This window comes from Orcinus orca, chromosome 6 (genome assembly GCF_937001465.1).
Source record: "Orcinus orca chromosome 6, mOrcOrc1.1, whole genome shotgun sequence".
In the NCBI taxonomy this organism is placed as follows: Eukaryota; Metazoa; Chordata; class Mammalia; order Artiodactyla; family Delphinidae; genus Orcinus; species Orcinus orca.
Genome location: NC_064564.1, coordinates 87,843,830 through 87,865,904, shown reverse-complemented (window position 1 = coordinate 87,865,904; position 22,075 = coordinate 87,843,830). Strand labels below are relative to the sequence as shown.

Genomic DNA, 22,075 nt, shown 5'->3' with positions numbered 1-22,075 from the left:
GCTTATGAAAATTCATTGTCATGTGTAACAGTCATATAAAAATTTCATAAAAGAAATTTGTATGGGGGCTTCCCTGGTGGCGCAGTGGTTGAGAGTCCGCCTGCCGATGCAGGGGACACAGGTTCATGCCCCGGTCTGGGAAGATCCCACATGCCGCAGAGCGGCTGGGCCCGTGAGCCATGGCCGCTGAGCCTGCGCGTCCGAAGCCTGTGCTCTGCAACGGGAGAGGCCACAACAGTGAGAGGCCCGCGTACCGCAAAAAAAAAAAAAAAAAAAAAAAGAAAGAAATTTGTATGTAATGGTCCTACTCGTTTTTATAAGAAGCGAGGTAAGTGTTATCATTACCTTCTGTCCACTTGTAGAAACCAAGACCCAGATGATGAACCGTCTTTCCAGGGTGACAGTGAGACAGAAACCACTTCTGACTTGAACACCTGTGTATTTGCATCACATAATGAGTTCTCAGAATGCAGGACTGGAATCTTAGTTGATACAGGTTTAACTGTTTTAACTGAGGTACTTGTATTTGTGTACTATGCAAAGAAAGATATGGTTAATGGTGATGCTGTTAATTATATATAAAGTGCTTTGCAGGACCCAGCTTAGCACCTTACTCATCACTGCTCCCTGAGACTCCTCTTTTTTAAAGGGGTGAGGCTGTGTGGGTGGACTCAGCTCCAACTTCTGGCTCCAAAATTTCTTAGCTGAGCGTGTGACCTTGAACAAGGCACTTGCCTCTTGGAACTTCCTTTTCCTCTTCTATAATATGGGACATTATCCCTGCCCTGCCCATCTCCCAGAGCAGCTTTGAGTCTCAAATGAACTAATAGATGTGGAAGCACTTTGCGAACTGTAAAGTACGTGCACAAGTAGGGAATTGGAAGTCACAGAGGTGATGAGGGAAGAGTTTGCTGAAGACGAATACCACTGGCCCCCACCAGCACTCAGCAGCCCTTTGGTCTGGCAAGGCCAAAGCTCTGTACAGCTGGTGGGAGGCAGGTGGGGACTGGTGGACAATTAGTCAGGATTTGCGGTCAGTCCCATAACGGGGAGCAGCCTGCTGGGACAGGGGGAGCTCAGAGACTCTGCCCGGCAGAGCCACAGGCTGATGCCATCAAAGGTATGAGCCACTAGCTCAGGAAAAACCCACTGCTGGCCTGCTTCCTGGCTAGCCAAGGTCCCTCTGGATTTAGGCCCAAGGAGTCCACTTGAAATAAAACAAATTCTTGTCCCAGTTGCCAGTTCACAAGAAGACCTTGGGCGAGACCTTCACTTCACTGGGCCTTAGTTCTACAACACAAGGTGTCTGGCTCGCACTATCCCACTACCTCTGTTATTATTCCTCCTACGTCGAGTGCTTGCATCCAAAAATCTTCCCTGCCGGTACTTTTCCTGAGTAATGACGAATGTGTTTGCCCCTTTTGTGATATTCAGAGACACGTAACAGAGCTTCCAGGAGACTATTCCTAGTGGTTGAGGGTGGAGCTGGGAACCAGCTTGTCTGGATTGGAATCCTGGCTGGCTGTGTGGCCTCTGGCAGCTTGTTTAGCCCCTTTGACCCTCGGTTTCTCCATCTGCAAGATAGGAACCATAAGCGTACCCACCTTACCAGGTTGAAGATCACTGAGACGATGTGTGAAGGGTTTCGTCCAGCTCCTGGCAGGGGAGAAGCTCAATAAAAAGCTGTTATTATTTTCTCCAAACACGAGGGTGCACAGGGACCACCCTGAATTGACTTCAGAAACACGGAGACACCTGACACTATTAGGAGCCTATGAGCCCTCACACAGGAACTATGGACTCTCTCTTTTAGGATTTTGAAAGAACTGGACATAGTCCCAGGAACCCAACACCCAGGGACCCCCAGCCTGGAAACTACTGCCCTGGAGTCTTAACACTTCTTCCAGCTCTGATAATACCTCAGCTCTGCTGAAGGTCAGCCAAACCTCTTCAAAGAAACCCGCGTACTCAGTGGCAGCTGGGCCACTGGCAAGTCCAATGCAGACCCCAGGAGGAGCGGCCACAGCCCAGAGCCCTGTCTACCAGAGGCAGGGCCCCTGGACAAGTGGGGCACATCAGAGGAAAGCCTGCAGCCTCCTGTTTAGCACGTCTGGGAAGTGAACCTCCACACTCCCTCCCACCTCTCTGATCTGAAAAGGTCAAGAGAGAAGGAAGTGGTTATTTCAAAGGCTGGGTGAGCCTGCTTTGCAAAGGGGCCTGAGTCCTGAGGCCCCCAAGGACTTGTTGAGAGAGAGAACTTTGCCTGTTTCCTTTCCTTCATTTCCTCCTTCTGCTCCTTGCAGAGGCCTGTTCTAAATATACATCTTAGAAGTCGAGATATGGGATGGCAAGAAGCAGAAACCTAGCCACCAAAGGTGGAGAGAAAACTCGGGTTCTGGGTTGGGTGGGAGTGATTTGGGGGGCCAGCCATGTGGTGAAGTCTCCCATGGCAAACACCACAGCTGGTGGGAAGAGCACACAACCCTCCCTTCTGTGGATGCCTCTCACCCGTTCTCTCTGGTTCCTCAAACATACCACCTGAGACATCCAAGGCAGGAGTTCTAAGTTCCATTATACAGAGGAAGAAACTGAGAGGCAGAAAGGAGGTGATAACACTACAAATCATGGTTAATTATGTTGAGTACTTACTAATTTGCTAATAAGGTACTGAGAAGGATCCCCGCAAAGATCCTATGAGGAAAGTACTATTATTACTATCCCCATTTTACAGATAAGAAAGTTAAGGCACAGAGGAGAAGCTTAGTTTATTTAAGCTTACTTGCACATCAAGTAACTGTCAGACACCAGAGCCCACACTTGTAATCACTGGCTACACCAGCCCTGCCCAAGGGACCACACAAGTCCGTGGCAGGGCCAGGAGCCAAGCCAAGTTCAGTGGTCTTTCCCTGCCATCCCTCTGCTTCTGTGTGGTCAATGTAAGGCTGGCTATTCTAACAATCAGATGTACACAAAAGAGGGGCCAGCTGTGTGGGAGGGAGTGAGCACCCCATCACTAAGGGGCATACCAACCAAAAGTACATGACCCCTTGGTGGGGTGTTACAGAGGTGACTGGGGTTGAACTTAAGGTTCCTTCTAGGCACGAGCATCTACACAGGATGGAAGGGGACAATGAAACCCATTGTAGGTGCTAAACAAACCTCCAAAAAAGATTTCTAGGTCCCATCTTTTCTTTCCATTCTCATATCACTCATTCATTCTTAAGCTACAGTTTACAATTTACTATGTGCCAGTTGCAATGTCATGTAACAAGGGACAAGACAGACACAGCCCCTGCCCTCCTGGAGCTTATAATACAGTGACCTACACAACCCAGGTTGCCTTCCTGCAACTTCCTCTACTAAGACAACGTTTCCCTCTCTGGACCTTGGCTCATCCTGTTTCCCTTCTGCCAACTCCTCCTGCGGAAATCAAACCCAACTCAAATGCCACCTCTTCTAGGACATCTTCACTGGCATTCCCAACAACAGTGTCATTCCTCCTGTTAGGCTTCTGTGACCAGTACAGGGTGTTTACATATCTCACGGGGAGTTGTGTTGAACTGCTTTGAATTTCAGATGTTGGGGGGAAGTGGAGAGCTCTTCTACAAGACCACAAGCTCGTGGACAGCAGGGTGATTGTGTCCTAATCTGGCTTTCCAATGCCGGGTATCCTGACACAGAGAAGATGCTCATTCACTCATTGATTCATTCAACAAATGTGCCATGAGCACCTACGATGTGGCAGGCACTGTTCTGACTCTGGGTTTACAACTGTGAACAAAACAGACAAAAAGCTCTACCCTCGTTGCCATTCCAGTGGGAACAACTAAGTGGACAAATTGATAACTGAATGAATATGCGTTGAATCCTGAAAACCCTTTTGAGACCCTACGCCTAGGAAAAGGTACATTTTAGGACTGTTTGTATATCCACAAGGCCAAATATTTATCTAAATTAAGTGAGCTCTTGAAGGAAGCCTACCTTCTTCTGTGGTGTGAGTGTTTAAAAATCACCAGAAAGAGACTGTGTTAGAATTAGTTGCTGCAAAATGACCCTGTTTGGGGATCCACAGCCATCGAGGTATTAGTCTGAAGCTTGGATAAAATAAAATAAATTAAGCTTTAGAGTCACAGAGAAGATTCAGTTTGAGGAAACACCAGGCCCAGGGACAGTAATAACAAAAATAATCACAGCAAACACACAGCACAGATTATGTGCCAGGCCCAGGAGAAGCTCCTGGTTCCTGACAGATGACTAAGCTGTGTCGGAAGGAAGGGGAAGCTACCAGAAGGGTGACCCTGACTGGAACTGTCCCTCAAGATCAGGCCATTGTTCACTTGGGCTCTGACTGTGCCGTGAGCCACAGCGAGCTTGCAGCCTGGTGCCTTTGAAATTCCCAGGAATTCAATGGCAGAAAAGACAGGTCTTCCCAAGTGGAAGGAAATCTGATTCCCTAAAATAGAAAAATCGTGCTCAGAGGAGGAAATTCCTTTTTACTATGGAGGCGTCTTTACTCCCTGAAAAGAAGACTGGGAAGCACATTTATTGAGAGCCTATTATATACCAGGCACTGTGTGAGGACCTGATGTGAACTACCATTTACTCACTGCTGGGCGCTATTCTAACATGAGGCCACAGCCAGGAATGAAATACATACATACTGTCAGTCGCCAGGGCTGACATGCAGCCAGGATATCCCTATATAACTGTCCTACATGTTAAAATATTTCCATGTTTCTGTTTTACAGAGCAGCTGCCCTGAGCCTCCGAGTGCCCCCTCCCTGCCCCAGCTGCCCAGGCCCTCCTCCCTTCCTTCCCCTCACTCCCCTAAGATCCAGCTACTCCAGAGTTGACTCCAGCATAGCTGGGAGCCCAAAGACCTGGCACCTGTTGGCTGGTGCCCATTAAATGTCCCACTTATCACCCTTGCCTGGCCCTCCTGGAGCTGCCAGGCCATGGGTATCTCACTTAATCCCCAGCAGCCCAGTGAGGGGGAAACACTGACCCTCTTAGACTCCTGCTTCCAGCTCCTTAAATGCTGCTGTACCCCAAGCTTCCTCCTTTCACCATTGCCCTCTCCTTCCTCACTGTGTCCTGCAGTGAGCTGATCCCAGCTGGTGGTTTCATACCTTTTCCACCCACTCATACCCCCTGAATTTGCTTCTCCAGCCTGGACCTCTTTCCTAAGCTGGTCATATGGCCAACTGCCTGCTGGACGTCGCCCTGGGAAGTCCCACTGCCACCTCAGACCCAAGTACCTGAGGTCAGCCTACCTCCCAGACCTTCCCTTCCTCCCCCGCCTCCTCCTGGGTTCCCATTTCTCTCATTCCTACACGCATGTGTTCATGCCATTAACACCCAGAGAGCATCCATTACATGCCAGGCACCATGCCTGACACTGAGAAGGAGGAAGGGAGCAAGACAGACCCTCAAGGAGCCTACAGTCCATCCGATATCCAAGCTAGAAAGCTGAGTGTCACCGCCAACTCCTCCCTCCTTCAGCCCCAGCGGAAACATTAAACAAGTCCCGCGATTGGCCACTTTCCCTCCATCTCCACTGCCAAGGCCTGAGGCCAGATCCTCATCCTCTCTCACCAAGGCCTCCCTCCCCGTTGGCCCTCTCCACCACACAGCCAGAGGGATGTCTCCGGCACACATCCAGGGCTGCCCCTCCTCAGCCTAGAGTCCTCCATGGCTCCTCATTGCCCTCAGCAGAAGGTCCAAGCTCCCTGGCCCATCCTGACCTCGCTTGCTCCAGTGGGGTTGGCCTGGTGGGAGATAAGCTTTTGGGTGGTAGAGCTGTTTGTTCCCAACCACCTGCTGATTCCTCCGCAGTGGGGGTACGCATGCACACAGACCCACAGAGGCACACAGACACACACAGGCACAGACACACACGTGCTCAGGTGCACATGAGACATAAACGAGTAAGCCCATTTATACGGACACACATGCCTGTAGATGGAGTTGCCAGATTTAGCAAATAAAAACACAAGGTGCCAGTTAAATCTGAATTTCAGGTCAACAACAAATTATTTTTTAGTATAAGTGTCCCAAATATTGCATGGGACAGACTTACTATGCTAAAAAATAATCTGTTGTTCATCTGAAATTCAAATTTAACTGGATGCCCGTGTTTTATCTGGTGACCCTGCACATCAAGGAAGGCTTACACAAACCCCCCCCCCCCACAGAACCCAGCTTACACACACACACATATAACACACTGACAGTTCAATTCACGCATCACACCTCAAAGACAAATGGGCATCTCACCACCTAGATCGAAATGTGGCAGGGTCATGCGATTGGCCAGCTGTGGAGAGCTCTTCAGGGAAATGTTTATTCTGTGAATAAATGCCTAATTGACAGGAATTCCTGGATGTCCAAGTTCCGGAACGTTGTGTGCCCAGAGTGGCCCTGCGGAATTTGAAGGCAGACAGAATTAAGTTCAAAAACCTGACCTCAACACATCTGCACTGTGTGTCTTTGCACAAGTCACTCAGCCTCTCTGAGCTCCCATTAGCTCATCAGTAGAATGGAAATGTTCCACTACTAAACAAATTCTTTAGGGTTATGGTGAGAATCACTAAATGACGTCATATATGTAGAAGACTTTTTTAGAGTTTTGGGTACAGATCAGTTCTTATAAACTCTTATTGTCAAGTACATACACAAAATCAAAAAAAATATTAATTGCAATTGGATTCAGAGATGGAATGGCCCCTCAGAGCATAAGTAAAGCACAGAAGAGGAGAAAGCAATGAAACATTGGAACAATTAGACTCAGGCAGTTAAACAGGGTGGGAGGAAACTTTTGGAAGTGATTGGCATGTTTATGGCATAGAATGTGGTGATGGTTCCATGGATGTATAATTATCTCCAACCTCATCAGATTGCATACATTACGTTGTACAGCTCTTTGTATGTCAATTACACTTCAATAAACTGGTTTTAAAAAAACAATAAAGTCAGGCACTAGTATTAATTAAATACTACAGAGTCACATCCTCAATAGGTCAGGTTCTAAATTCAGCACAGACAGGGAAAACTGCCTATGTTTAAAACACTTCGAAAACACTTTAGGATTATATATACAATGTTATGCAATGTCAAATCATTCTTATGCACACTGGAAATTGAGGACCAAGGAAATAGAATGAAGGGAGGAACAAAAGGAACTTCTTTATGCAAATGTCTGGGCACATTCTACTTTTCAAATGACTAGCAAATCCCTAGTGGTGGATGGCAGGGGTGGAATTTCAGTGTTTCTGCCTGCCTGCAGCGTTTCCTCCAATCTTCTTAAAACAGTGAGCTTCCAAGTGGTTGACAGTAGTGTTGTTCATCAATTATCTCCCACCTTGAACACAATAGGATTGGATGTGCCTGTTCCCTTGAGGTTAAGTGAGATCATGTGATTTGCTCGGGCCAATGAATGTGAAGTGATGTGTGCTAGGGCTGAGGCGTTCCAGTTCTGCTAAGTGCTAAGCAACTCTTCATCGTCTCCCCCAGCTGCAGGGGCCAACAACATTCCAGATGATGAACCCTGAGTATGTAAGAGAGGTCAGTGTTGGGCAGAGACTCCACCAACCTACAGTGGATTTATAGCTTGAGGGAGAAATGAACTTTTGCTGTTTTAAGCCGTTCATATTTGGGAGGTGTGTGTTACTGCAGCAAAATCCAGCTGACCCTGACTAATATGTTTGATAATCTTAATACAAATTCATAGACTTGTTTGTTAAGATTTTTTTTAAATGTCATTACCTCTTATAGAGGGAGGAAAGTTCTAAGTAAACTTGTAAGTTAAATAAGACTGATGTGACTTCATGTAATTATACACTGCCAGGATTATACCTGCAACTTTGCTAAAAGCCAAGAATGAAATATTAGATTATGGATCAGTGAAAGCATTTAGGAGTGGGTAATAGAAGAAATTAGTACCAAAAGGCTCTGGACCAGAGGGCTAGGAGGGAGGAAACCAGTGTTTACAGAGTGCCTGCTATGTGCCAGATACTGTGCTGCATGCATTGAAAATATAATTTCTTTATTATTCTCACTAAAACTCAATGATGTAGAAACTGAGGCTCAGAGAGGTCAAAGAAGATGTCTAGTAGCAGAGAAAGGATTCAAACCCACACTGGCCTTACTCTTACATCGATGCTCTTACTGGAGCCATAGGGAGGCTGAGTTTGGCAGGACACACTGGCCACCTTTCGCTCCAGGGGTGGTTGCAATTTAATGTGGAAACAGGCTAGCATTCAGTTTTTCAATAGCTCAGACATGACAGTCTCTTGGCGAGGACTAGGGTGTCCAGAGGGCTTGCCCCACACAAAGCGGCCCTGCTTATGACTTCCTGCTCTGCACCCACAAGGGTCCTGGGCTTCTTGGGAGTGTCCTCGGAGAAGGAAGCAGCATTCCAGGTCCACATGCAGACAGCTGTGAACTAGGGTGACTCATGCTGGGACAAGAAAGCCACTTCTTTGCCTGGATTCCCTGTCCCCAAGTCCTAATCTCGGGAAAGCTTCCTTAAGCTCCCTGTACACAAGACTCTGGGTGTCTGGTGCATGAAAGGGGCGGGAAGCCAATGACGTCCAAAGAGAGCAGGGTCCGGAACAAAGAGGAAATTCAGGGTGGGAGATCATTTTTTCTCCCTGGCAAGGCTCCTGCAGCCATCTGGCTGAGGGGGCTGTTATTCAAACCTCTGGATCGGAGTCTGTTTGTTTTTGAGCAGTTTGCAGCTGATTATTTTCATCAAGTTCCCTGCGACCAACCGCGCTGGCTCCAATACCAGGCAAACCTGTGCAGTCAGCACGTCCTGTCAGCCAGGTTCACAGTTGGTTCCCCTCCCAGAGAGCCAGCAGCATTGCTCTCTTACCAACAAGTAGCCCCCGGCCCAGGACAGGGCATTCACCTCTGGATGCCTGGGCCAGCCCTCCAACTGTTCCAGCTGACATCAACCGGACAGACTGGAGGGCAGGAGGGGCATCTGGGAGATCAGAAAGCTCCTGGTGGCCAGACCAGCTCCAAGGGCCTTTAGTGTTGTCAGCTCTGAAAAGGCAGCACCAACTTTTTCCGGGTGTCATCACTGTGCAGAAAGGCAGGATGGAGAGATCTCAGAGAGGACTGAGTCCAACGTGCAGATCTGATCTCCATTACTCTTGCCATCAGGCAACTGAGCCTCCTTTTCTTCCTCTGGGGATCAGGGATAGTAAAGCTTCCTGTCCCTGGGCTGTTGTATGCAAATGCATACACATATAATATTATAGGCAGACCTCGTTTTATTGCACTTCACTTTATTGCACTTCTCAGGTATGATGTTTTTTTTACAAATTGAAGGTTTGTGGTAACCCTTCAACGTTGAGCAAGTCTGTTGGCACCATTTTCCAGCATTTACTCACTTCGTGTCTCTATGTTACATTTTTTATTTTTTAAATTTTGGCTGCGTTGGGTCTTCCTTGTTGTGTGCAGGTTTTCTCTAGTTGCAGTGAGCAGGGGCTACTCTTTGATGGGGTGCACGGGCTTCTCACTGTGGTGGCTTCTCTTGTTGTGGAGCATGGGCTCTAGGCATGCGGCTTCAGTAGTTGTGGCACATGGGCTCAGTAGTTGTGGTTTGCAGGCCCTAGACTGCAGACTCAGTAGTGTGGCACACGGGCTTAGTTGCTCTGCAGTATGTGGGATCTTCCTGGACCAGGGATCGAACCCATGTCCCCTGCATTGGCAGACGGATTCTTAACCACTGTGCCACTGGAGAAGTCCCTATGTCACATTTTTAGTAATTCTCACAATATTTCAAACATTTTCATTATTATTATATTTATTATAGTGATCAGTGATCTTTTTTTTAACATCTTTATTGGAGTATAACTGCTTTACAATGTTGTGTTAGTTTCTGCTGTATAACAAAATGAATCAGCTATATGTATACATATATCCCCATATCCCCTCCCTCTTGCGTCTCCCTCCCACCCTCCCTATCCCACCCCTCTAGGTGGTCACAAAGCACCAAGCTGTGATCAGTGATCTTTGATGTTACTACTATAACTTGCTGTAAGTTCAGACGATGGTCAGCATTTTTTAGCAATAATGTATTTTTAATTAAAGTATGTACATTTTTTAGACATAATGCAATTGCACACTTACTAGACTACAGTGTAGTGTAAACATAACTTTTATATGCACTGGGAAACCAAAAAATTTGTGTAATGTGCTTTAGTTCAATATTTTGTTTATTGTGGTAGTCTGGAACTGAACCCGAGATAACTCCCAGGTGTGCTTGTATATGTAAAAGGCCTAAGACCACATCTTTACATAGCAAGTTCTTAACAAATATTATTAGTTTCCTCCTTCCATTTCTTCAAGCATGTGCTACGCTGGCCTCTCAGCTCTGCTGGCTTGAAGGATGGGTGAGGCCTGGTGCTCCTTACTTTGGGGAATGGGATGCAGGGACTGGGGGCTTTCCTTCCAGAGGCAATAAGAATGGTCCATGTCTTCAAAGTAACTGTGGTGGCCACAGACTGATAACTTTTTACCCAGAAAGTAAAATCCAAACTGTTTGGTAAGATGTGAGCTCAGTTACTCAATCTGCCTTTCAGACATCAGCCTGTCCTTGGGGTCAAATGAGCTCTTAACAGGCCTGGAATTTTGTTATCTGCTTTCTCCTGCAACTGTTTTTCAGTAGAGAAATCCCACCTGTGTAACAGGAACACATACTCAAGGTCCTTCAGAATGAGCTTCTGTGTGTGCTAGATGGGCAAGTTCAATGGCAAGGTGTGTGTGGTCGGCGGTGTCATTTTAAAAAGGAAAGAGGGAGGGGACTCTGTCTGAGGGGAAGGGAAATGCTTGTACTTGCCCAATGCTGAAGGAACCTTGGGTAAGGTAGCAGGTGTATACATGCCGCTGACCTGCTCCCGAGCTCTCCCAGAGAGGCCCAGGGAAGGAGAGCTCTGCAGGGGAAAACAGAGATGGAAGTAGCTTTCAATTACTTTCAACTGCCCGCTATGGGAAGCTAGAAAGAGGGTGATCAAGGCAGGGGGCTCTTGGACACTGAGGTGCTCAGAGCTGGCAGGAGCCCCGCTGACTTTAGGGGTGGGTGTGGACAATGTGGAAGAACAGCCAACCACTGACCTTGCTGAAAGAGCCATGTCCTGAGCTTGGGCTGAACTGCGGGGACAGAGGGAGCAGTGTTGGATCTGAGTTGGGGATGCCTTGTCTGCAGCCCTGGACAAGTCACTTCCACCCTGCAGGCCTTGGTTTCCCTTGTGTGAAGCTGGAGGATTGGACTGTGCCATCTCTAAGCAGTTTCCAGAACTGACTCGTGTAGTCTCCGATGCAGATGTCAGGTGAAGAAACCAAAGGAACGGAGGAGGGTGATTGGTCACTCGAGTCCACACCCCTTCTCTCTGTCCACTGGATGTCCCACGTCGTCCACACTCATTTATCGAGTTGCTGACGAAAAAAGACTGCTCACCAACACTCACACAGTTTTACAGGTTTGTCCACCATATAATCCTGTTCATTCCTCCCAACAACCCTGTAAGAAGGTAATACCTACAGTTGATTGAGTGATATTATGTGCTGAGCATTACCCTAACCCTTTTACATATTTCACCTTACTTAATCCCCACCATACTCACACGAGGCATGGGTATTATTGTCCCTGTTTTACCGATGTCCACTTGCCCTTGCAAACGTGAGTTCCTCTAGACACGCAATAACTGGATGGAGTCTCTGAACCTGACCCGTGTACTCTCCGCTCGGGCCCTAGGCCCTGGGCCAGCTCCTGCCTGTTTGCATTAGGCTCCTGTTTCCTCCCAGCTGTCCTTGGCTCTGGTCTCCCTCTTACCAGAGGGGACCTTGAGAAATCATTCTCCTGATGCAGCAGGAAGAGGCCACTCAGGGCGGGTGGGTGCCGAGGGAGATGCTGAGTTACTTTCCACAAGTCTGCTCCTCCCCAGAGAAGGGCCGGCCCACCCAAGTCTCCCAGGACGGTCTGAACAAGTATCTGATCTGGAAATTTGGCCCAATGTTCTTCCTTCCTTGCTGGCTCAGAGGATCCAGGGCCATATCTGCTGAGCCAAGTCCTCCACCTGCGTCCTAGATCCTGAGGCCTCCCTCTCCTGCTCAGCCTTCCCTCCCTGGCAGCCCTGTCCCTCCCTCTCTACTGGCTCCTTCCCACTGGTTGCTGCTGAGGGGCAGCAGAAAGAGCTGGACACGGAGTCAGAAGACTGGGAATCAAAGCTGCTCTGTCACTTACTAAATGCATGACTCTAGACAGGTCAGTCACCTGGCTGAGCCTCTGTTTCCTTTCCTGGAAATTGGGGTTATGAAGGTGATAGGGCCGCAATTCCTCTCCAGTCTGATTTCCAACTGCCCCCCACCTTGCCACCTCTGCTCCACCCAGACCTGTCTCCTGCCCATGGATTATTTAACAAATCCATTCAATAGGTAGGCTGGCACAGAGCACACTCCCATAAGAAGCTCCACACAGGCCCTGCTATCACGAAGTCCACAGTCTAGAGGGTCAGGGAAGTAATAGACAGGCAACTATCAGACAGTGCACTGCGAACTGCGATGCCAGAAGCCAATGGTGCTGGGGTAATGTGAGGAAAGGCATCCATTCAGCCCTGGGATGCCTGCAAAGACCTCCCAAAGGATGAAATATCAAGCTGAGATCTGGTAGGAATCAGCCCTCTGAAGAAGAGGGAGAGAATATTCTAGGCAGAGGGAATAGCTTGAACCAAGGCCCAAAGACAATAGAAGGCTAGGGGACATGAACAAACATGGTTTGGTTCGACTGCACCACAGCACGTGCATGCATGTGTGTGTGCGTGCGTGTGTGTGTGTGTGCACTCATGCATGTTGGAGTAGGAGAGAATGGAGAGGTGAGCCTGGAGAAGTGGCCAGGGACTAGCTTATGCAGAGCAAGACTCTGGTGGTATGCATAGAGAGCAGTGGGGGAGGACTGGAGGGATTATAAGCAGGGAAGGGACGTGGTCAGGCATGATTTTGAAGATGCCTCTGTCTGCCATGGCAAGAGGGGATCAGATTTTTAAAAAAATGATTGCCAATACCAAGCATCTATGAGGATGTGGAGCCACTGCAACTCCCATACTCACATATAATGGGATGTATACCTGTAACCTGAACCACTGTTTTAAAGAACCATTAAGCAACACCTAGTAAAGTTGAAGATCTGGATATTCCTTTTTGTTTTTTGGTTTTTTTTTTAAATCTGATCCCCTCAGACGTGGGTATTCTTAACCCAGCAACTCCATTTCTTGGTTCCTACCCAAAGAGACATGTGTGAGGCATGTCTATGTAAGGATATTCACTGAAGTACCATTTGTAATAGTAAAAAAGTTGAAATGACCTATCCAGGCATCTGTAGACGGACAACTTGGTAAAGTGCAATTTGCTTATACATTGGAACACTACTCGATGGTTAAATGAATGAACCGGATCTCCATGTATCAGGACAAATCTGAAAATATAATGAGCAGTGGGGGAAAAAAGGCAACTTGCAAAAGGATATGAACCTAATACTTTGTGGTTTGTGGATCATCAATAGAAAAGATATAAAAATACATGTGGGAATTCATCACACAAAATTAGGATAATATTTACTCTGTGGACGGAGGGTTAAGGGGTAGGGTAGGAATTTAGCTGAAATTATAATCTTATATTTCTATACAAGACAGAATTGAAGCAAATATAGTGAAATGTTAATACCTACTGAGTCAAAAGGGTGGGTATCTTGTGACTTTTGCATTGTTTGCTATACTTTTGATATGTTTGAAGTTTTTGGCAATTGAATTTTAAAATGGATTCGTGGACAACAAGGCAAGGGGGAGGCAGATCTGCTGGGGAGGCTTTTGCTGTGTCCAGGCTAGGGAGGCTTTTGCTGTGTCCAGGTAAGGGAAGCTGGTGACTCGGACCAGGGGAGGGCACAGTGGGGAATGGAGAGAAGTGGATACAAATGAGCAATACTCAGAGGCAGAATCAGCACAGCTCTTTGCCTACTGGGATTCTTCCTTCTTTCTCTCTTTATCCGCAGGCACCTACTCAGAGTTCTGCCTCTATAGGAGGCTTCTTCAACCACCCTGGTCCTCAGAGATCTCTTTGCTCTGACATCTTCTAGGCCTTGAAATATCAGTCACTCCTGGAGTCATTTCATGCAACAATGCCTGAATTTGTGGTGTCCACATGTTTCCTTTCTCCAGTAAAACCATGTGTTTGAGCAGGGCAGGAACTCTCTTTTATGCTCTTGACGGGTGTCCCTCTGGCACATCTATGTGACTAATTGCTGTATCCCATGCTGCCCTCACATCATGCCCGTGGTTAGTGCCAGAGAAGTTCTAGTTGAATGAATACATGAATAGATAAGCGAATGACTAAACAAGTTCCAGAAAGAATTGCTGAGTAAATGCAGGGAGTCAATTGGCAGCCCAGAATTCAAACACAATTTTGCCATTAACAAGTAGTAACTTTGGCAAAGTCGTTTCACCTCTCTGAATCTGTTTCTCCAGCTATAAAATCGAGAAAATGCCCATATTTCATGGAACTTTCCTTGTTCCTAGACCAGAAAGTGTGGCTTTTCATACCAGTGGATGCAGCCCCTTCTGCAGACAAGTGATGGAGCCAGGAGGACCTCTGACCCAAGCTGGGCCAATCACACTCTCTCCCAGGAATTTGGAACACAGAGACTTAGTCAAGCGACTTGCATTCATCAAACATTTGATGAGCAGTCTACTCTAATCATGCCTTGAGCTTGCACAGTCATATATTTTAGCAAACGTGCTGCACTGCAGGATGAGAGCCTGAGGACTTCCCTGGTGGCCCAGTGGTTGAGAATCCACCTGCCAATACAAGGGACACGGGTTCAATCCCTTGTCTAGGAAGATCCCACATGCTGCGGAGCAACTAAGGCCGTGCGCCACAACTACAAAGGCTGTGCTCTATAGCCTGCGAGCCACATCTACTGAGCCCACGTGCCACAACTACTGAAGCCCGCGCACCTAGAGCCCGTGCTCCACAGCAAGAGAAGCCACCGCAGTAAGATGCCTGCGCACCGCAGTGAAGAGTAGCCCCCGCTTGCCGCACTAGAGAGAAAGCCAGCATGCAGCAATGAAGACCCAATGCAGCCAAAAATAAATAAATAAATTTATGAAAAGATGAGAGCCTGAGGATTTGGGGGGAAAACAGGATACTTGTCCCTCTCTGCTGCCCCTTATCACAGCCTGTTTTCTAGGGCCTTTGCAGACAAGCCTTCTCTGTCTTACAAGGCCAAGGTTGACTTGCTCCTGTCTACCCCACAGCACAAAGCCTAGCGCCTGGCACTGAGACAGCACTCAAGTGACATTGTTTCAGATGAATTGTGTTGGATATGAATGGAAATAGACCAGGACTCATGAGGGAAAGGGAAAGCGAGCTGGTGAGTGCAGACAAATTCAAAGCATAGGAGGGATGTTTTAAGCAATTGGAGATATTTAACTTGTTGCAGAAAAGGCTCATGGAGAGCAAACAGAAAAAGCGATCCAATGTTCTCCGTGGCCAAAAGTTACAGAGAAGCAGGTGTGGCTTCACACCAGGAAAAACTTGCTGTTGGAACTGCTCACAGGTATGTTGATTGTCTTATAAGTCTCCCTGTTTGGGGACATGTGCAAGCAGAGACTGGGTACCACTTAGCAGCTCTTCAGGCACTATATGAGAGGGCTGGGCTAGTGACCTGAAAAATTCCTTTCAATTGGGAGTGTCTAAGTCTATGTGTTTATTTGTTGGTGCACCCTAGAGGAAATTGTTAGTCAAAGTTCTAGTTATTAGTGAGCCCTCTCAGAAACTTTGGCCATGTGTTCTGAAATACATATCAGACAAAGAGCATCCATGGAATAACTGTTAGGATTTATCATTTCAGTTTTTATTATACAGTTTTATTAATGTTGGATAGTTTTAAGAGAAGCTTTTTTGCCCTAAAAATGTTAATGGGTTGCCCGTCAGCTTCAAAAGAAGAAAAATAGCTAATAGGAAAGTTATATAGTTACAGTGTTAACCCCAAAGTGGAAAGAAGAAGCAAAGTTCCAGCAGATTACAGGGCATGTGCTCAACACATGGGCATGTCCTGCTCTCTCTCTTTTTATAGTCTGTCCGAAGTTACCAAGAGGACAAAATCAGGATGAAGGTCAGGATTACAGAATCCAGTGGGACCTTGTTGTGTATGTGAAACCAGCTAACTGAAGACAGAAAAATTTCCAAAATTGTTATAATAAGAATTCCCCCTGCCCCATAATGATACCTCCACTGGTCCCCTTCCAGTTTACCTCTCCCATCAGCATAACAATCCACTCCCTGAATAAGCAGGACCATTCTCAGAAGAGGCAGAAAGAGAAGAGCTGGGGGGGCTTTCAGGAAACTCTATCCTGATCCTATCTTCTTCTTGGGCCTTTTGGCATCCTGATGCTTGCCGATTAGCCATCCCCAGGTGGACCCGACCATCAGGTAAGCATGTAAATCCATACACTTAGTGTCCATGATCTACACATCAAAGTCAGAGAGAGAAATCTACATGGCAAACAGGAATGCTGAAGGATCCTATCATTAGACAAGTACCTATAATCAAGGTTTTTAACCTTGGTTGAGGGAGACTTTAAAAACCCAAAAACTTCCATTTGAAACCACCAAAATAAGGATCTCTGGGGGTGGGACATAGATATCAGCATTTTTACTTTTTTTTTTTTTAATGAGATATACTTTACATACCTCTGAAATTTATAGATCTTAACTACTTATCTTAATGTGTTTTGACAAATGTGTATACCCATGTGACTTACACCTCTATCAAGATATGGAACATTTCTATCACCTCAGAAAGTTCCCAGCTGTCCCTTCCTAACCATTCCCCAGAGCTCAAGATGCAAACATTGTTCTGATTTTTTTCTACCTTAGATTAGTTTTTCTTGTTCTGGAATTGCATACATTGAATACATTGAATGATATAGTACTCTTTTATGAACTGACTTCTTTCACTTGCATAATGCTTTTGATTTTCATTCATGTTTTGTATGTATCAGTAGCCCTTTCCTTTTTCATTACTTAGTTGTATTCTATTGTATGGATGTGTACAATTTATTTCTCCATTCAGCAGTTGATAGACATTTTGGTCACTTCTAGTTTGTGGTAATTCTGAATAAAGCCTCTATAAACAGTCACATGCAAGTCTTTGTGAGGACATATGTTTTTATTTCTCTTGGTTAAATACCCAGGAGTGATATTGCTGAGTTATACCATAAGTAGAGGTTTAACTTTATAAGAAACTTCCAAACTGTTTTCCAAACTATGCAATTTTTACATCCCTACCAGCAATGGATGAGAGTTCCAATTGTTCCATATCTTTGTCAGCACTTGTTATTGTCAGTTTAGTTTTTTCAATAAACTTTTTATTTTAGAACAGTTTTAGATTTACAGAAAACATTGTAAAGGTAGTAAAGAGAGCTCTTACGTATCCTGAACCCAGTTTCCCTTATTATTAACACTTACATTAGTATGGTACATTTGCTACACTTAATAAACCATTATTTGTACCTTATTCTTAACTAAAGTCTACTCCTTATTCAGGTTTCTTTGGTTTTTATCCAATGTCCTTTTTCTGTTCCAGGATTCCACACACAATACCACATTACATCTAGTCATCATGTCTTCTTAATCTCCTCTTGGTTGTGACTGTTTCTCAGACTTTCCTTGTTTTTGATGACCTTGATAGTTTTGAGGAGTATTAGGTATTTTATAGGATGTCATCAGTTGGGATTTGCCTGGTGTTTTTTCTCACAATTAGACTTGCGTTATAAATTCTAAGGAAGAAGACCACAGAGATAAAGTATCATTCTCATCACATCATATCAAGGGTACATTCTACTAATGTGACTTCTCACAGTTGATGATGACCTCAATCACCTGGCTGAAGTACTGAGAAAAAAGTCTTTCATTGTGTCCATATATTTACCTTTTCCATTGCTCTTTATTCCTTTTGCAGTGTCCAATTTGCTATTATCCAATCTAGCAAATTTTTAAATTTCAGATCTTATATATATATATGTATATTTAAAATAATTAATTAATTAATTTATGGCCACATTGGGTCTTCATTGCTGCGCGCAGGTTTTCTCTAGTTGCAGTGAGTGGGGGCTACTCTTCATTGCAGTGTGCAGGCTTCTTATTGCGGTGGCTTCTCTTGTTGCGGGGCATGGGCTCTAGGCACACGGGCTTCAGTAGTTGTGGCACACGGGCTCAGAAGTTGTGGCTCATGGGCTCTAGAGTGCGGGCTCAGTGGCGCACGGGCTTAGTTGCTCTGTGGCATGTGGGATCTTCCTGGAACAGGGCTCTAACCCGTGTCCCCTGCATTGGCAGGCAGATTCTTAGCCACTGCACCACAAGGGAAGTCCCCAGATCTTACATTTTTTGGTTCTAAAATTTCTATTCCGTTTTTTTGCTTGTTTGTTTCCATTTCTCTGTTAGAGATTCCCCCATCTGTTCATTCATTATGTCCATCTCTTCCTTTACTGAACATGTTGATAATAGCTATTTTAAAGTTCTTATCTATTAATTCCATCATCTTATCACCTCTGAACCTGTTTTTGCTAACTGTTCTTTCTTCTAGTTTTGTGCACGTTTCCCAGCTTCTTCATGTTTCCAGTAATTTTTGTTTGTTTTCTGGACATTGTGGATATGATGTTGAGAGTCTAGATTATCTCCTTTTAAAGAGTCTCTCTTTTTTTTTTTTCTGGCAGGCAGTTGCCTTTATTTTAAAGACAGAAAGGCACAGCCTTTCTGGGGTCTCAACTGAATGTCCAGAGTATTTGGTGATGTCTCTCTAATATGGCTAGTCAGGAATCCAGTATCTGTCAGTGCTGTGAGACTACCAAAATCTCTGTTGACCTCGTAGCCCTCCAGTAGCCGTTTCCTGCCAAGTCTCTCAGAGTCTCACTCTGTGCATGTACAGCTTAGTACTCAGCAAAAGACTTAAGGGAATTCCATGAACATTTCACATCAGTGTTTTTTAAAGCTCTCTAAGTGATTAAAATGTACAGCCAAGGTTGAGAACTATTGAGTATTAATTCCCTAATTGTGAAGGAGTTGGAAAAAATGCCCTAGTACCAAAGAAAATGCCGAACCCCTCAAGGTGGACTGGTCCTGGACAAAATCATGAAGGATGTTGATAAAAAGAACTCTACACTAAAATGGCTCTAACCTGGGAGACATAAAGGAACAGAACCCAAGATTAATCAAGTTTAGTGTACCTCCTGTCCTTTAAAAGGATCAGCTATTATAGCTCATTCGTGCTCAGTTTGAGTAGTCCTCCTTCAAGACCTTCCTGTCACCTAGACTGTAAAAACTAAAGTGATAGCTGGTCAAAAAGAATTCCCAGTGCACTAAAGCCAGCAGATGGAGGAAAATGGATCAACCCTTAGTGAATCCCTGTCAGTTGTCAGGTTCCAAATTCAGAGGATATAAGAGGAATAAGATGTCACTCCTGCCCCCAAAGTGGCTTCAAATCTAGTGGAAATTCCAGTATATATGGAGTTAAATTAAGTACATTTCAGACTGTGATAGGTCCGTGGTATGGCAGAGGTACATTCAAATTGCTTTTAGGAGCACAGGTATGTCTAACTTTGGGTTTGAAAAGGCTTCACAAAGGAATAGCTTTTGAGCTGGGTCCCTTTAAGGATAAGAACGGTGAATGTGGTGAAGTGAAGAAGGGAAGGGTATTCTAGGCAAAGAGAACACATGAAGGGAGAATAAATGGAACATAAGGGAAATTTGGTAAGTTCTTTAATGGAAAGATGAGGAATAGAAGCATAGTTTATAGAAGAGCAGAAATAAGATGACTTTACTCTTCCCATCAGTTGAGATGAATCAAATTTAGGGAATAAAAAAATAACTTATAAACAGTTCCTGTTGATTTGTAATGAATCTCACCTTCTTTGGGACTGGAGTGGATCTTTAGCAGAAGTTTAACAAAGGTCTGCCATAAGTGGGGGAAATCTAAACAGTGTACAGAGAACCAGAGATGTCTGACCATGTGAATCTAATCTGAAGATTGTAACCTCACTAAAGTTACACATTACATTTCAACATAAAACTGCAGAGAGTGAACTTTACACATGGACGGAGATTGTTCTCAATGTTTCGTATATGTACAGGCACTGCAGAGAAGCAGAAATCACTGAGTAGACGGGGAAGCTTAAGGATGAAAGACACTTGGCCATATGTGCTTTAGAGATCTCCCCTGAAGCCAGAAAACAGGAGTCTGAGGTCTGAGTTTGCCATTTACTGTATATCATGCCTTTAAGAAAGTTTTTTAATTCCTTGGACCCTTAGTTCCCTCTTTTATGAAATAGGCACATTAACGCCTACTCACCCTGCTGTCTCATGGGATTCTCAGGAAAGACCAAATGACCTACTTTGTGGGGAAAAGCCTTATAAGGTTAGAGCCCATTTATGATGTAAAGAGTTATTATTACTACTAATAAACAAGAAGAATGTGTGACAATGCCCAGAATTTCCTGTTGAGACAATAACTTCATGAAACCATTAAGAAAACTAGGATGTTTGTTAATTCCACAATGAGAGTTATGTGCTGGTATTGTTTCAACCATCTCCAGGGAATAAAGGGTTTGACAGCAATAAAGAATGAGCCAATTTGTCCTAAAGATTCTTGTTCTTTAGAATCATTTCAATAGCTTTTTGTGCCTTACCAAGACTTTTCCTGCCCATCCTGCCATGACTGATGAGAACTGGGTATTATTCAATTAATTTTTTCCTAAAAAAAAATTAAGGGAAATCTTTCCACATGCTAATACTCATATAATTCAGGTCTGTGAATACTCCACCTCCTCCAAGGCAGCTCTCAGGCACAATGCTGGGGTCCTGAAGCACATCAGTGACCGTAGAAATTTCTTCTACTCACCAAGAAAAGAGGGAAATTCATGCCTGACACCAAACCAGTCTCTTGGAACCCCTCCTTTCCTCTTCTATAAGCTCAGGGCAAGAGATTTACATGTGGATACGACTTGGCATTTATAAATTTGTCAAAGAACTGTGTGGGCAAAGCCCTCTAGGGGATACACACTGCCCTTCAGAAATGCAACACAAGGATCCTTTCTTGTTGGGCTAATGATGCCTGGTGGTGATTTTGATGACCTTTGGGATGTCATTTTCATTTCATGTCATCACACACAGTAGCTGACCGCCCTTCCCCACATCTTGCCACAAAGAGCCTGTGGATTCTGGTCCCAAATGGTGACCCAAAGCCTCACACTGAATTTCTCCTTTCAAATTTACACTAAAATCATCAAACTACTATAATAAGTGGGGAAAGTCTGAAACTTGGAAAAGGCGATCTTACAGCACATCTCAAATTTCAGCGTGCACACAAATCACTTAAGAGTCTTGTTAAAATGCAGATTCTGATTCAGTAGGTCTGGGATGGGGCCCAAGAATTTGCATTTCTAAGAAATTCTCAGGTGATGCACTGGTCCCTGGACCACACTTTAAGGAGCAAGAAATCAGAAGGCAAACATGAACAATTCTCCCAGAACTCAAAGGAAATGGTTAAAGAGATAAAAATGGTGAAAGAAAAGTTGGAGAGCCAAGAGCTGCAATACAGCTTCTACATATAGAAGAAGAGAACAGAGGAGATAGAGAAAAAAATTGAAGTGGCATATATGTTTCAACTTTAGAAAAATGTATTAGTCTAATTCATCATATCAATATAGCAAAGCAGAAATACCACATAATTTTTTTGATAGGTGACAAAAATCACTTGAGAAAATTCAACATTCCATCATCATCATCATCATCGAGAGAAGAATATTTTCCTAAAGTGACAAATGTACTCTATGTAAAATCAAAGCCAGTGGGATGCTTAATGAGCCATTCCATTCACATAAGTAACAAGAAGGATATCCATTCCCATCAGTGTTATTAACACTGTTCTGCAAATCCTAAGCCAGACAACCAAATACAAAAATGAAATTAGGGGTGATATCAGTGAGGGTGTGTTCAGTTTCATGTAATCATGGCTTAA

General features: G+C 44.9%; 2 long non-coding RNA genes across 2 annotated transcripts in view; one reads left to right on the top strand and one right to left on the bottom strand.

The window, feature by feature from the left end:
* Nucleotides 1–307: 307 nt before the first annotated feature.
* LOC125964737 (uncharacterized) lies at nt 308–6,625 on the bottom strand. The gene is made up of 3 exons (XR_007477986.1): nt 6,277–6,625; nt 1,605–1,656; nt 308–434 (listed from the first exon to the last, which is right to left on the bottom strand). It is a non-coding gene; the product is annotated as an uncharacterized LOC125964737 (long non-coding RNA).
* Nucleotides 6,626–7,051: 426 nt separating this feature from the next.
* The window catches only part of LOC117201900 (uncharacterized), a 28,509-nt gene continuing 13,485 nt past the window's right edge, over nt 7,052–22,075 (top strand). The window contains exons 1-2 of the long non-coding RNA XR_007477983.1: nt 7,052–7,563; nt 14,577–15,616. This is a non-coding gene — a long non-coding RNA (uncharacterized LOC117201900). The remainder of the gene's footprint in view (nt 7,564–14,576; nt 15,617–22,075) is intronic.